The sequence below is a fragment of the Quercus lobata genome, chromosome 2 (genome assembly GCF_001633185.2).
Source record: "Quercus lobata isolate SW786 chromosome 2, ValleyOak3.0 Primary Assembly, whole genome shotgun sequence".
NCBI classification, from domain to species: domain Eukaryota; kingdom Viridiplantae; phylum Streptophyta; class Magnoliopsida; order Fagales; family Fagaceae; genus Quercus; species Quercus lobata.
In genome coordinates, this window is record NC_044905.1 from 97,137,812 (window position 1) to 97,149,660 (window position 11,849).

Here is an 11,849-nt window from a genome sequence, read left to right on the forward strand (position 1 = left end):
CCTTGCCCATCTTTCCAAGTCGTAAACTCATTCTTTCTATCAATTTGGTACTGCATTTTGGTGCTATCCTCTGCCATCCTATGAAACTGGAAAATTAAAGGATCCTTTAACAGTTTTTACTAGTCTAAAGTAGTTTGATTTGTCAAATGTGCTCAATTCTTCCGCCATTACCAGAAAACATCTCTACTGTAGCTAATCCCACTCAACATTATGGCTGAAGATTCTATGGACAGGTGTTTCTATTAGTGATCTTTATAGTGAAGAAGTTAAAGCTTCTGTTACATTCTACTTAATTTGACAATCTTTCCATGTGTTTTTAGAACAATAAAATGAACTACTATATGAAGAAGCACATTGTGTTTATTAATGCTTCTCAAGCATTTTGACATAATTACTCATCATTGTTTTTGAGTTTTCTGTAAACAAAGTCGTCTTATTAAATAATGCTAATAAGCTGCTCTTCAGTATAGATTTTCCCTGCATGTAGAGTAGCACTCCTTTGCCCTTACACTATTAATGATCTCACAGTTGCACTGTTTGCAGTATGGAGCCTCAGATCGATGAGGAGCTAGAGGTCTTGGACCCCGGTCCGCGTTAGAGGTCATTGTTGACACGACAACCATATCATCGATCAGAGGCCATTTGGAATGGCGAGGTGAAATTTCTAGTTCTAACAACTGCTTTAATTTTTACGTTGTCTTTGACTGTTAGTTAGCAAGTTCTTTCAATGTTGTATTTCTAGTTCTAACAACCGCTATAATTTTGATCGATTTGTAGGACTCGGGCCCACTTACGTGCCATGGTCGCACTAAGGAGATGGTAAACGTTCAGATGCAAGATAATCGAGTCATTGACATTATCAAATTGCTAAGGCTAGAAGGATTGTTTAGAGCCCCTTCAAGAGAGATAGATCATTGCCTAATATCGGCCCTAGTTGAGCGATGGCGGCCAGAGACTCATACTTTCCATCTTCCACATGGTGAGATGTCAATCACCCTACAAGATGTGGAGGTAATTTTCGGACTTCCTATAGACGGTGACGTCTTGGTTGGGCCGACTACTGTGGTGGATGATGGGGGTTGGAGGCAACTGTGTACGGAGTTGCTTGGTTTTACTCCGCCGAATGACAATAAAACTTTGATGGGGTAAAGAATTCTCATCAGCCGACTTGTTGAGGCCATTGCAGCGCCATTGCCTCATGACGCAACAGAGATGCAGATACACCGGTATGCCCGGTGCTATATTTTAGCGCTAGTAGGGGATAAACTTTTCATGGACAAGTCAGGAGATAGGGTGCATCTGATGTTCCTGGACTTCATCCGTAACCTTCGTGATCCGCCACAGTATAGTTGGGGTAGTGGTTACCTGGCCTGGTTATACAGGGAGTTATGTCGGGCAAGCGAGAATGGGGCATCGCAGATTGGTGGGGCGTGCACCTTGGTCCAGTATTGGGCATGGGCAAGGTTGCCATTCTTGTGCCGGAGGATAGAGCCCCCACCTGGATGTGATTATGGCCCATGGCCATATGCTCCACTTGCATTTAAGTAAGTCTTTTCCTGATACCAAGTGTGTTCTGCAATGTACTCTTCTTAGTAACTAAATTGTATTATCGTTCTTATGTTATTTGCTTGTAATTGTAGGTGGGTGCGGGTGCCAAGCCCGAAGAGTAGGCCATCCGGCATGGCCTTGGTCCACTATCCCGAGCTATTAGTTACAATGCAGCCAGAGCAGGTAATAATATTCAAAAAATCTGTTTGGTTATGATAATTTTCGTTAAGAATATGATTGCTTCATCCTTTAACATATCTTTTGTTATAATTTTAGTTTTATCCTTTATCTATGTATTCTCCCTTGTTTCACATTTGAAGATGCTATGATAATTGTTTTCTTTTTTCTATCGTAGATTGTGTGGCAGCCATACGAGGCACACTTCGGCCACCTTCCTGAGTTCTGCGTTGCAGGGAGGGATACGTGGACAGCAAGGGTGCCACTGGTGTGTTTTTGCATAGCAGAGAGACACCACCCAGACCGTGTCCTTCGACAGTTTGGCTTGGTGCAGGAGCGGCCCGACGATGTTGTCTACAATGATAGGCTGCATAAAATCGACTTACGTGGGAAGGTGGAAAAGAATTGGAGGGAGGAGCATGGACCATATATCATTTCATGGGAAATGAGACGACAACAACTTTGTCATGCACCTCCTCAGATTGGTGAGATGCCCCGCAATCATGCCTATTACGTCTGGTACCGTCCGGTCACTCGAAAGTATGTCGACCGCAACAGTGCTAAATTAGATATAATGGTAATGTGTTCTAATTACATTTGATTGCCTACTTCATTTTACTTGAGTACATGTATGAACATAGAATCAATTTCTATGAATTTCTCAGCAAATCTGGTTTGATTTGACTGACATGTAATGAAAGAGTTTTTGATACATATAGTATTCTAATAGAACTGTTAGTTTTGAGTAGATTCATAAGTATTATATTATTCATTCATTAATTGATACATAAATGTCTCAAGTCTAATTGTACTGGTTCTTTCTCCGTTTCAGATTTAAAGTGATTTAGCGCTGCTGGCGATGCTTCCTGAAGGCAGCCAAGCTCACAACCATGTCCAGCGTGTCCTAAATAATGTGGCTGGCCTTGGTGGTGATCCTGCAGTAAATGAGCAAGCAAACAATGGGCATGAGACTGAACTAGCAGCTACTGCAACCCCAAGCACAAGTGCAGCACCCGTAAGTACACCGACTCGTGGTCATCGTGCTACTACAAGCCCAAGCACAAGCGCAGCTAGGGGTCGTCTTTGGCCTGCTACAGCAACCCCAAGCACAAGTGCAGTCAGGGGCCGTGGTCGGCGTGCAACAACCCCTCGGGTTGTAACTAGTCTTGAGATGCCTCCACCCATCCCGCAGGCATCTCCTCAGCCCGAGGTCCCTTCACCCAGCCCACCTTCGCAGCCCAATTTCGATGTCAGTATTGACCAAAATGTGACCCCTCCTATACTCCCCGAGACACCCTCATATCCACACACCGACTCTAGTGCACCCACTCCTGGCCTCTACATAGAGCAGGATTACCCACCTACTGCATCCTCATTTGACCCTCTAGGACCTCCGGTTGGGATTGACACTGTACAGCCACATATTGATGTACCGAACGAGCATCCCCCTCATCAGCCCTCACCCCCACGAGGTAAACCGCAACGCACTAGAAGAGCACCCACTTGTGAGACAGGTGGACACAAAATAGGACACCAAGGCAGCTCTATGGTATGATAACTTTAATTTGAATGTAATAATATATTTTCTACTTCACTTTATTCTTACCATTATATCGAATATTGATTGCATGCATTTAATGGAATTTGCAGCACGATGATGACCCTAAGGTTGATGCCCCACAACCTCCTCCCCCGCCCAAACATTACATGAGGGCTAAAAAACACAAAATTGGTGAACCTTGAGTAAGTGCTAAAGTCATGGAATTGGACCATAATATTAACTTCTCAATATGCATTACTGCGTTCTTTACAGGTTTGATTGTTTTGTGCAGTTTTGCTTGCTGCAAAAAAAATTCTACATAAAGATATATTTTAGTTGATGTAATGACATAAACAAAAAGATAGATATTTCTTCTTTTTTATTTATTTATTTTGTAAAAATTTAACTATAAAATGAAAGATCTTCGGCAATGTACAACAACAAATTTTTTGTTCCTGAAGTTGGTCTTGTACAAGTGTCTTTGTTTATGCCATCCTCAAAAGTTGAGGTTGTGGGCCCTTCTGCAGCTTATCAACTGTAATAAAGCTTGCTGGATGACATATGAGTAATTCTTGTTTGGGAAAAAAGTGTCCCTATATACTCCAAAACGCATACCTACATTTATAGTCCCAATACATGTGTACAGGAAATTACTGCTGTTCTGCCTATATCTGCAGCAGCGAAGTTGTTGTTCCCTTTTTTTAGAGTAATATTTCTTGTATAAAAATAAATTAGGCAAGGATTTCTGTCATGTGTGCTTGATTTACTTCCTTTATTTTGTTGTTTCAGACAAAGTTATAGACTGCCACAAAACTGAAAAAGATTCTTCAAGATTCAAAGGAAACTGTGGTGGAATCTGATGTAAGGGGTAAAATGCAGCCACTGAAAGAGCAGCTGAAAAATACAATGAATCATCTCGATACCATCTTTGAGACTCATGTGAATGGTGGGAAGGAGGAAGGGTTCATTCATGGGGAGTTTATGCCTGTTGGGGCTGATGGGAGGATTGTGCTTTCCTTTAATTTGCTTACTCTAACCCATATGATTGGGTTTATGATTGGTATGAATCTTGGCTTTTGACTCTTTTGTTATTTGTATTGTGATTTCCTATATTTTGCTCAATTCAAATTCACATGATTGTGTTTATGATTGGTATGAATATTGGGTTTTGACTCTTTTAACTCAAAGTTGTCTGTATTGTGATTTTCTGTAAGTTGCTCAATTCAAATTCACATGATTGTGTTTATGATTGGTATGAATCTTGGCCTTCGACTGTTTTAATTCAATGTTCTACATATATTTAGCTTCAATTGAACCTTGAATGTCGTTGTTAGAAGCATCAAGAGGTCATTGTTGAAAGTTATATTGTTAAAATGGTATTCTTTTCCAATGAGCTCTAGTTCAATTGACACTTCCTTCTTCTTAAGAATGGGTGAAGGGCCTGAAGGCTGAGGTTTTGGGTTTGAAAATTCATTGGTTGTGTCTAAGTTACCAAATTATGACTTTTTGTTTTTAGGGTTTTATGTTAGAGACATGTTAAAGTTGTTTCATTTGGTAATTAAGTTGATTGAATAAAAAAAAACATTTATAACACAAGGTTGGCTACAGATATTAACTCATTTCTCCTTAATTTTTTTCTTGAAAGCATTGGTAGCTGATAGAATCTTGAACTGGTTTCCTTGTAGACGCTTATCATGTCTTTGGTTGTGGCTTTCAGTACAAATATCTAAATATTGCTGATCTCCTCAAATATCTAATTATCTCTGATGGATAACATAATAATAAGATAACAGCTCAAAGTGAAGATTCTCTGTTTTGGTGTTTTGAGTTGTTGGGTATATATTTGAAGTCATAATTTCTTGCTTTATGCTGTGGTGAAAGTTATGTCAATTGTTTTATACTTAATTTTATTTTGGAGCATATCCATCCTTTAGATGGTAGGAAACTTACTAAAAACATGTTAAGCAGAAAATAATATTTATTCCAGTTTCTCTTGCATTCTTGATAGATTTATATTTGGAGTAATTTTTTTATTGCTTTATGCTGTGGTTAGAATTATATGAATTGGGCTTAGTGTTATTATTAATATTTTTTATGGATCGTTTTCATCTTTGACATGGTAGGAAACCTAATCAAAACATGATTATCATCACATAATATTTATTCCATTTTGTTCTTTCATTCTCTTGTTACTGCAGGGATTTTCAAGCAATAGATGATACACTATTGGCCCCTATAATTAAGGCTCTAGGACTGGTAGCTAACATCAGTGTGGAAAGTCAGGTAATAAATGTTCCAAAATTTTTAATTTTTGCTTATCATTGCTTTGTATTATGGCTAATTGGCTATCTATAACATCCTCATATCTGATTGTAATTTGATTTTGTTGTCTGCCTGCTGGACAGGTTTTATACCATACACCAAAGTCTTCATTTTCTTTCTGGGACGATAAGAGGAAAGGCTACATCTTTAGCACCAATAAAATACCTTTCTTTGTATGCTTCTTTAAATCTTTAACTCCTCATGACTTAATTTTCAAATAGAAATTTAGAAGAGTATTTCTAATAATCTATATTCTCTTTCCCCCCTTTAATATCTCATTTAAGTTCTTGAAGTTTCTTGGTGCAAAGATCTAAAAGCCTAGTACATTCATTTTAGCGTGTGTGTGCATGAATGCAGTCACCTACATGTTTGCTCTCTATAAGAACCCCAAAACAAAAGTTTGTTCTTGGGGGGGGGGGGGTTGGTTAGCTTAAATCACCTAAGTAATGTATGGATTATTTTACTTCAAGATCCAACGGGTGACATACATATCACTTTTCGTTTAAGGGGTAGTAATTTATGGAGTATTTTACTTCAAGACATAAGAAATCTGTGCGTTAGTTAGAGACTTTTATTGTATTATGATGTTACTGATAATGATAGCCGCAATGTGTGGTGACACAATGGCAACATAATACATATCAGCATTTACATAAGTGCAGAGTTTCATTATTCATTAATCAAACTGCATTGGCCATAAGTTATTTTTTTGTATGTTTCGAGAAACCCAAATTAATTGAAGCCAAAATCTCCTTACCTTTCGTTTGCTCTGAAAATAATGAGGTCACTGTAGTTAAAAAACCTTTCTCCATTTTCTTCATTGAAGTATGTGGGCATTGTAAGCAAGGGCCATTTTTCTTATTTGTCTGTCTGTGTGTGGATATTGTTTTTTTGTATTTTTTTTTTTAACATTAGAGGTTTTTTGATCTTCTTTTCTTTGTAGTTTGAGTTATATCTGTAATTTCTTTCTAATTTATTATGTTAATGTTATTGCCCTATTATAATAGGTCAACTCAAATGAGTGGCACTTGGATACTTCTATTGCAGCAGGAGGGAGGTCAAAGATATTGCAATTTGTGGTGTATATTCTTTAACTAGATTCTCCTTTTAATTAATATCTCAATGGAAGTACCTTAGGTGTCTGATTTTTAAATGAACTCTTTGAGCAAAATTGCAATGTGCGTCCATTTATTGACCATGTGATATAAGGATCTGAGGATATGTGGCCTTTAGTTGATGTATGTCCATATTCTAAAAATTGGTGTCTGTACTCAGTAGCGGGAAGACGTTTCCATTCTTAACAGCTTCAATGTCAATGTTCTTTTTATTTGCTTTCAGATACATACCATCTGCAAAGGAATGCCCTCTTCTACTACAGCTTCCAAATGGAGAGATTTCTAAGACGAATGGATTCATATCTCCTGTGAGTTATCATGCCTTTATATTATCTTCATACTTACAGTTCTTGTGAAATTTCCTAATGTTACTAAGTCTGACTAATGACATGATGAAGATGTGGGGAGGTGTTTTTGTTTGGAATCCCCAAGGTTGTCTGAAGGATTCAGAAAGCCAGCATCCTATCAGGCAAACAATTTCCCACCAGGTTAGATGTTTTTTTCAAAGTTGTTTATATGTATTCTGTATATATCATTTGAAAACTGACTTTTGAATTTAAAAGCTGATCTTTATCAAAGCATGATGCCATTTGTCTTTCCCAATTTCCATTTATTTCTTGTTTTTGCTTGAAACTGTGTGTAGTGACAGAACATATGATTTACAAATTTTTCTACCCCTCGGAAAAAAATGTGTGGCATGTTTTTTACAAGAGATAAATTTTCCATAAAAAGAAAAAGTTGAACCGTAGTAGGAGAGAATACAAAAGAAGCACAAAAAGATGAGAAGGAATAAAGTTGTATAATTACAAAGGGCTAGACTCCATTAGTGAAAGTGTGCTTATAATACCAACATGCACTATCTAGCTCATCAGATTTTTATTCAGAACTTGAGATGGTTAGACATTCATGTTCTATCATTGCAAATGGGATTTAGTTATTTTCTCAAGACTGAAAGATTGATGAATCCTTCATCTGAAGCAGGATCTGCAGAAGGTTTTTGAAGTTTTCATGGGGCAGTTCCGACAACTTTTTGGTCTTCAATCTCACAGTCATTATTTTGGTTCCTCTGGCACATACAGTCTTAGCCAGTGAAAAAGGCTTCTCAGAATGGTAAGAAAATGATTCTTTTGTTATCTAATTAAAATGATGGGTTGAGTAACTTCTGCTGTATGCTTGCGCTTATTTTACCATGTTTGTTTTGTTGTAAAATCTGGTTAACTGTAAAATATTTTCCGGTCAAACTGTAAAATTAAGGCAAGAAGAAAAATGTTTTACACTTAAAACAAGTGTAAAACTTTTTACATCTGACTCCTCATCAGCCACACTGCCACGGTACCATCCCCTTCCCCAAATTCTCATCAGCCACAACCATCATGGCCAACCATCTCCTTCCAGACTTTCTGCTTTGTTTCCTTCATCAGTGCACATTTTCTGAAATGGTTCTTTGTTTTTTAGAACAGGGAAAATAAATTCTTGCTGGAAGATATTTTTATGAAAAAAGACATCTAATACACTTTTGTTGAAAAGATTTCTAAAATAAACTTCCAGATGCTATGAGCATTATTTCATTTTTTGTATTTGCTACCTTCATGTTTTGTATTTTACACCAAAATAAATATGTAGACTTGAGTTATTGTAAGTTAAGATTACTAAATCATCCTAATAACACTCAAGGGACAAGGGTTGTGAGTTGATATATACTTTTGACAAGTTTTCACTGTATTTATTTTTATTAAAAGAAAAATGAGAAATTGTAAATACATGAGGAGTACATAAATGGGACACCCAAATAGCTACAGCCTATGATATAAATCTGTAACATCAATAAAAACTCTGAAAAGAAAAGAGAAGGAACGGTTTCCAAAACAGACATTGACTCAAAAGACTGATCTAAAAAAATAATAGATTAAGCTTATTCCAAACCAATTCTTCTTGACACCTTCAAAGATCTGGCTATTTTGTATATGAGATCATCACTCTTGTTTTGATAAACTTTTAGCAGTTCTAGCATATGGAAGTTTGTGCTTCTAATTTATTTTTTGGTTTTCTCCTGGATAAGGTAAAATATTCTCTTGAGGCGGCAAACTTGGCTCAAAGGAATGCCTCTCTTGGACTTTATGATGGTTCAGCTGGTATGTTACGCCAGCTCCTTGTAGGTTGTAGCACTTTAGCTTCAATTGAGGAATTTCTGCTATATTCTCATTGCAGCAACCTAATATGTAGTTTTCTCTCTTTCCTTGTCAGTGTCCTCTAGGCAAAGCAAGATCTCTGGCAGAAGATGCAGAAGATGCAAGATCTCTAGGCAACCTAATATGTAGTTGCAGTATGATTGTTTAATTTTTGTGCAAGAACTTGGTTTTTCATTCTAGGTATGTATGGATCTTTTCGTATCTATTTTTTTGAACATTGTTTGTATATGTTTGATTTTGCTTCGCGAAAGGGATTAGTGGTCTAGGGATAAGAGTAACACCGTGATCGACTTTAAGCTATGTATTTTGTTGTGTAAAAAAAGTGAGTAAATGTATATTTACAAATTTGGGTTATTTATTTATTTATTTATTATTTATTATTTATTATTTAATTTTTTGGTTTTTCTTTAAGCTCATAACTAACAGTTTGACTCAGATGAATATACTTGTGCTTTTCCGGCAAACAAAAATTCAAAGCAGTTATGATTTGGGAAAGAAAAAACAATTGTTAAGTTTTCTTACCTTACGTGTTTTGGACATGTAATAGCCTTATCATGCAATTTTGTAGAATGTGCTAATACGTTTGTGTTAGTTATGTTTATAAGCATTTGACATTTTAAGGTCGGTAACTTTTCTTCGCTAATGGTTTTCTCTTGCACAGAACAAGAGAATGGAGAAACCCAATCTGGACGAATTGTACCACGTATTTACCAGTCGCGCAGTAAAATTCATCGACTACGGCATGATGGGTGATGGTTCCAAGTCTGAAAGCTGGAAAGAATTCAAGACAAGTTGTTTAGGGAATTTCGCGAAGAATTTGGTGAGGAAGAGCCTGGGCGAAGGTGTAATGTTCCCTCCAAATCAACTACTTCCTCTTTTTATTGTAGGTTAAAGCTTAGTCATTGCTTTTCTTCTTCTTTTTTATTGCAATATTACTGTGAATTTTTTGATTACAATATTATAATACAACAACTGTGGAATTTGGATGAGTATCATCTTGTATACAAGAAATACAAATTGTGCAATTTGGATAAGTATCACGTATTAATTAATTATATTGCAGTGACCTCTATTTCGAAGCATACAATATATAGGCAAAGGAGAGTGATTGACCATTATATACATTTTACTAATAGATTTGTAAAAAAAAATTAAAAATAAAAAATAAATTGCCACAGATTGAGAAAAATGGAACAATTTTTTTTTTTTTTTGATAAGTAAGAAAGATATATATTAAAAGCTACCTCATGAAAACACAAGGCAGAACAGAGAATACAGAGAAGGAAAGAAACAAAAAAGAGAGAAGAAAAAGATAAAAAGAAGAAAACAAACGGAGACAACAAAGAGCATATTAATTACAGAGAAGAGAACTAAGGAACATAGGGATAGAATCACTAGAGGTGAGTCCCCAAGCCCTAGACCAATCAAAAAGAGAGCCACTAAAATAAGCGAGCAACTGGTCATCGGGCTTGTCCCTATCCTCAAAAGTACGCCAATTACGCTCCCTCCAAATACACCACAATAGGCACACCGGAACTAGATAAAAATGGAACAATTATTACTAAATAATAGACTAACTTTTACGGGTAAAAACCTAAAACGCGGGGGTTTTATTAATTTTTTTTTTTTCCTTTAAAGATAAAATTGTAAAATCATGGAGAAAATTGCTTCTAAATAATAGGCAAAATTTTAGGAATAAAAATACCGGGTAAAAACGTAAAAACGTTTTTTTTTCCTCTTCTCTTTAAAGTTATAATTATAAAATCATAGACAAAATGGCTTCTAAATAATAGGCAAACTTTTAGGAATAAAATTACCTAAACATGGGTTTTCCTATTTTTATTTTTTTGCTTGAAATTGTAAAAAAATTATCAAAGCAACGTTCAAGGATCACAATTGATTAACTGAAACAATAAAAGTAATGCATTTATTTTTCACCAAAACTCTATTGGATATTGTTATCCTTAAACATAGCAATTTATCCTTAACAATATTGCACAATCCAAAATCCTGAATCTCAACCGTGGAACATAATAAGGAAAGTAAAAAAAGAAATGTAAAACAAAAAGATAATTTAGGATTCTAAAATCCTAAAACATGAAATTTTTTATTTTATTTTTTATAATGGGAAACTGTGCTGGTTAGTAGGCCATTAGTAGAGAATCTGAAATCCTAAAATTTAGGATTCGTTTGTGGCTTGAATTGTAAAAAAAAAATATATATATATATATAAAAATACTACAAAATTTTAGTCTTAAGTATAGTATCTTAGGTGTTATTCCTTAGGTTATTTTCTTAAAATTCAGTCATGTGGTTACTTAAATCAAAAATACTATGATTGGATGGGCTTATGTGCAGTACAACTTCCTAGATGAGCGACTTGTCAATTGATTGGATTAGAGAGTGTTTTTAATTTTGTAATCTTCATTTGTGTACGAGATCACTAACATAATTGGTGTATGTGCTAGAGTGGCTATTGCTTATTACTTTCTTGGTAACATAATTTTTATCCCATACTTATTGCATTATTATGTAATAACTAAATTATTTTGATTTTTCTTATTTCATGGAAGACCTATTGCATAAATTTGTTTTAAACTTTATTCCTTTAACTTCCCAAATGCAGGTCCTTTATGGGCTAGAATCTGCAGGTCTGTTATGGGCTGGAATATGCAGGTCCTTTAAATTTTATCAAATTTTTCCTAGTCGATGCATCTTCTGGCTCTCATGCATACGGTGCTGAAGCAAATGCATCTTCTGCATCGAATGTTGACGAGCTTCATCAAGAAATCTCAGTTCGTTCAGCAGTAGTCATAATTCCATTGATTATTGTGTGGACACACACACATATTCCTTGGAGTATTTTCAAGAAGCAGAAGCAAAGGCCAAGAAGCTTAAAGTGTCATTCGAGAATCTTCTCAAAAATAAACCCGAGGTTTATTATTTGGAAAAACTTAA

General features: G+C 35.8%; 1 pseudogene; it reads left to right on the plus strand.

The window, feature by feature from the left end:
- Positions 1–3,735: 3,735 nt before the first annotated feature.
- On the plus strand, positions 3,736–9,863 carry LOC115977392 (annotated as a pseudogene).
- Positions 9,864–11,849: the final 1,986 nt, after the last annotated feature.